A 5,270-nucleotide genomic window follows, 5' to 3' on the forward strand; every position below is an offset into this window, starting at 1 on the left:
GGGTGAATAAATGACACTTTTTTTTTTTTTTTTTTTTAGTGAATTATCCCTTTAACATTTATTTTTCCTAATAATGTCACTGCGGTTTACATTAGCACACGTCTCAGTTACTCAGAACTGTTTTAAACTGTCAAACTTTTTTTTTTTGTCTTCCCATAAATCTCAAATGAAGCAGGACTAAACCTAATGAAGGGACTGTTGAATGTTGTTTGTTCAACGTTAAAAAATAATCTTATGGATGTGTTTTAGTGTGCTTTCTAAAGCTCACGAACTCCAAAGTCAAAATAAACTATGTAAGTCATTTTCCCTCTCTCCACAGTCTTCACTTGTAATTTTATTTATAGTTAAACTAGTGCCACTTTAGGCTATTGGGTCGTTAATTCATTGTGTAATTATGGGACTTGAAATTCGTTGTTTTCTTTTTAGCCACTGTATCCAGATTCAATTAATATATTTCCAAATTGTTAAATTACAAAGTCCCCTATCCAGATGTTTTGGCCACTGTTGTGAGTTAGCGGAGTCAGTCCTGCTGTTGACGCTGATCTCACTGAAGGTTTTTTCATAAGATCTGAGTTTATTAAAATGACTACTGAATTCCAATGCTATGAACCACACTGTAGATTAATTTGTTAGATTCTCTTCTCCACCCTTGTCTGTTCTTTTCCCTGGTCTTATGAAGTTGTCTACTGTTCAACTCTGTGAATCAGACATGGTATAAAATTAACCTTTATAGCGGAGATAGCAAGAGGCCTTTTAATATTATTTTAATGTTGTAGTTTTGAAGATCTATTTCAAAAGATTCTCTTTTTGGATTATTTTCTTTATGAATGTACAAAGAATAATAAAACAAACTGAAGGAAATTGTTTCTATTTTTGTGATGCAAGTTTTCTTGAAATGCTAAGAATCATTGCAGCAGTTGGAGTGCATGCTACACTGAAATGACTGAAGATTGTGTATTAGAATTGCTAAGGTCAGCAGTGAAATCCAGGTGCAGGTGTGGAAAAAGTATTTTAAGACATGGAGAGGTTGTGGAAGAATCTGTAGTAAAAAAAAAAAAAATTCTTTCCGTTTTTGAGCTTCTGATATATACATGAGCTATATATTGCGCTTTTGTTTTCACAGGCCCAAAATGTGTGTGTATATATGAAGAGTTCAGATGCAAAAACCTCAAAGTGCCATCTGAAATTTTCTTCTAAAATTAGCATTTTTAACAGACTCCTATATTTATGTTCATTTATTTCACTTTAATGGCCTAGAAAAAGACCTATACATTGCCATTAAAGTAAAATTAATGAACATAGACATAGGAGCCTGATAAAACTGCTAATTTTAGAAGAAAATTTCAGATGGCACTTAGAGGCTTTTGCATCTGAACTCTTCATACATATATATATGGATGGGCTGTCTTAAATTAGTTATGGGGGGGAAAGCGTTTAATTTTTTTAACGCACACACCCCGCGCCCTACATACTCCATCTTATATTTAATAAGTTATGTGCGGCTTGAAGCGGCGCAGCGCAGATCAATCGGTGTTCGAAAAGCATGCAGATCCGTCTCGCTCTCGCGGTACTTTGATGTCGTACACCGACCGGACTGCTCAGCGCCGCTTCAAACCGAACACCTGTGCAGCTGATTGGTGATGAACATGATGCAGGTCAAAAACTTACTCCGTGATGTAGCCAATAGAAAGCGGTTATAGTTATGTGCCCCTAAAATTCAAAAGATTTGGGGAAAAACGCTCCTGTATGTTTTAGTCTCATGTTTATATCATATGATATATGCAATATCACACGAGTGTGAATGTGATACTGATTTTCAGAATCAGAAAGAGCTTATTTCCAAGTGTGTTGGTGTCAGGAGCTTCCCGTACAGAAAGTGCAGACATGTGGCAGTAAGTTGTCAGGAGTTTGAAAAGTACCAAGAATAAGAGAAATCCAGTAGTTGACTACACCACCGGAATACACCGGGACATAACAGCCCTAAGCAAAGGGACACAGGTTCGTTGCCAAAGGCAGGGTGAGCATAAGGATAGAAACAAAAACCACTTTATTAACATACAATTAATAAAAACACATACAACACTTCACAAGGTCTCAATACATCCCACGTCTTTACCAGTAACTTACAAAATAAGTACAATAAGATAACAAAATAAAGAGGGAGGTGGCCAGCAAAGACTCTCAGATTTCTACCCCACACTCAATACCCATGACACACGCTCTGAAAAATAAAAAATATTAAACACAGCACTCCATGTGGACATGCAGTACAAGGTACCATGGCCAACCCCTCCCACCTAAATCCACGCACCAAACAATACAAAACAAAATGTAACAGACGGACCCAGATGAATTCCAGACAGAACTATAACAGAGTAGAGCAGAGCAGAAGTGCAGCAGTTACTTGAGGTTCATTAGGCTTCAATTAAGATCATTGGAAACCCCTGGACGTGCAATCAATCCTGCAGGACATTGAACAAAAGTTACGCATTAAAAACTTGTTTAAAATTACATAAATCATTTTTGTGTTTTGTTTTTGGGTTTGATAGATCTGAATTTGCTTGATTCATGCAATCCAGTATAGAACTGTGTAATGTGTATTATGTACTATGAAAAAAGGCTCATTCTGAAATGCTTGAGTAAAAAAATTAATGTTATGTATTAACATTTTATGTATCAAGTCGCCCGCCGTGTGAGGAGAGTGAGTCGCCCGCCGTGTGAGGAAGGTGAGTCGCCAGCTGAGGAGAGTGAGTTGCCCGACGTGTGAGGAGAGTGAGTCGCCAGCTGAGGAGAGTCGCCCGCCGTGTGAGGAGCGTGAGTCGCCAGCTGAGGAGAGTGAGTCGCCCGCCGTGTGAGGAGAGTGAGTCGCCCGACGTGTGAGGAAGGTGAGTCGCCAGCTGAGGAGAGTGAGTCGCCCGATGTGTGAGGAGAGTGAGTTGCCCACCGTGTGAGGAAGGCGAGTCGTGGCAAACTCAGTAGCTCCCAATAGTATAGTGACTTCCCGCAACAAGTTATTAGTCTTATTTTTGGACTGGAAGGCCCGCCATACACTCTGCTACACATACATATAATTTAAGGAAGGGCTGCACGATAAATTGCATGCGATATTTAACGCGCACTTATCAGTGCGCCAAAAATCGTGCTAATATGAACGTGGTTTTGCGCAGCTCGTCAGTGAACAACGGCTCTGTGTAGTTAATGCTGCTCAATGTAAAAGCACGCAGGTGATGGAGATTTACCGCTGATTACAGAAGCGGCTTTACTGATAAGATGCGCGTTAAACATCGCATGCGATTTATCGTGCAGCCCTAATTTAAGGTAATAAAAACAGTAATAATAAAGAGAATAAACAAAAAAATATAAATAGCAATATAGTAATAAAATATATAGAAAAAGAAAAAATGTCAGTAGACAGAATTGTGAATGTGCGTATGTGCTATTTACAGATGTACAGTCCTGTCATGTGTTATATATTGTTTAGGTGGAATGGGGGGAAAGCTGTTCTTGTGTCTGGATGTTTTGTTTCCTCACTCTGGAGGTGTAAAGATCTTGGTGGTTGGGCACCAATAATCCTCTCAGCAATCCTGACTGTCTGTTGTGGTCTCTTGATGTCTGATTTGGCAGCTGAACCAAACCAAACAGTTCTAGATGAACACAGGACAGACTCGAGTACAGCCGAACAGCCGAGTAGAACAGTTTCAGCAGCTCCTGTGGCAGGTTGAATTTTCTCAGCTGGTGAAGGAAGTACAGCCTCTGCTGGGCCTTTTTTTTAATTAATATTTTTTTTTAATTAAAATTTTTTTTTTTTTTTTTTTTTTTTTTTTAACAATAGAGTCAATGTGAGTGTCCCACTTCAGGTCCTGAGAGATGGTGGTGCCCAGAAACTTGAATTAATCTACTGCAGTCACAGTGCTGTCCATGATGGTGAGCGGGGGGAGTGCAGGGGGTTCCTCCTGAAGTCCACTATCATCTCCACTGTTTTGAGCGTGTTCAGCTCCAGGTTGTTGTGACTGCTCCCAGACAGCCAGCTCTTTAACACCTCCTGACTGTAAGCAGACTTATCTCTGTCCTGGGTGAGGCTGATGACTGTAGTGTCATCTGCACACTTCAGGAGCTTGACAGAGGAGTTTTTAGAGGTGCAGTCATTTGTGTAAAGGGAGAAGAGCAGTGGGGAGAGAACGCAAACCTGAGGGGCACCAGTGCTGATTGTGAGGGTCTTTGGATGTGAGTTTGCCCAGCCTCACTAGCTGCTGTCTGTCTGTCAGGAAGCTGGTGATCCACTGCAGATGGAAGTGGGCACGGAGAGCTGTGTGAGTTTGTCTGAGAGAAGGTCAGGCATGATGGTATTGAAGGCTGAACTGAAGTCCACAAATAAGATCCTTGCATAATTCCCAGGTCTGTCGAGGTGTTGCAGTATGTAATGCAGTCCCATGTTGACTGCATCATCCACAGACCTGTTGTTGTTGACCATTTTATACAACAGTTCAGTAACAGTTTTATTTTCTCATTTAGAGTATCATTTCATTAAAAATAATTTCGTATTTACACATTAATAAAAAAACTGGGGGAAAAAATCCATATTAATAAAAAACTAATTAAAGTATGTAACACAATACTGGCTATAAATTATTTTTGTGGGTAATTTCTCAGCCAAATTTGATGTGCAATTAATTAATCGCCACATCATGTAATTAATTAGATTTTTAAAAATTGAATCGATTGACAGCCACTTATCTATTTTCTCTGTTATAGATCAGTGTTGACAGCCCTAATATATATACATATAAAAACTGATAATGATGAGCGACTGGTAAAGTCATCATCTGAAGACACTTTCTCGTAAATACATCAGTCATCAGCATCTGAATTCTCAATTGAATGTGAATTACACAAGAAAATAACACTCATTCATACAGAGAAAGATTTATTAATTAAAGCAGATACAGGAATGTTTTTAATCTTTTTGCAATCACTTTATTTAAAAAAAAATCTCTTAATAGGTAAACATGTTTAAGTGCAAAATCTTTGCTAGTGATATTAAATATAGAAAAATGTTAAGCAAAAAAAAATCAAAATCCCTTGTTTTTTTCCCTACAGCAAACAGTAGATATGGGAGTAAAACGGTGTTCTGTGATAAAACTCCCAGGAGCAATGAAATAAGCAGGCAACAATAATCTTAAACTCAGAGAACTGGTATAGAAATATTCTTCTGTTCAGCAGGATTCAATTGCTGCATTTCCCAGCCACTAGGGGGGGGGGGGGGGGGGGAC

The sequence above is a fragment of the Sinocyclocheilus grahami genome, unplaced genomic scaffold, assembly GCF_001515645.1.
Source record: "Sinocyclocheilus grahami isolate Dianchi unplaced genomic scaffold, SAMN03320097.WGS_v1.1 scaffold99.1, whole genome shotgun sequence".
In the NCBI taxonomy this organism is placed as follows: Eukaryota; Metazoa; Chordata; class Actinopteri; order Cypriniformes; family Cyprinidae; genus Sinocyclocheilus; species Sinocyclocheilus grahami.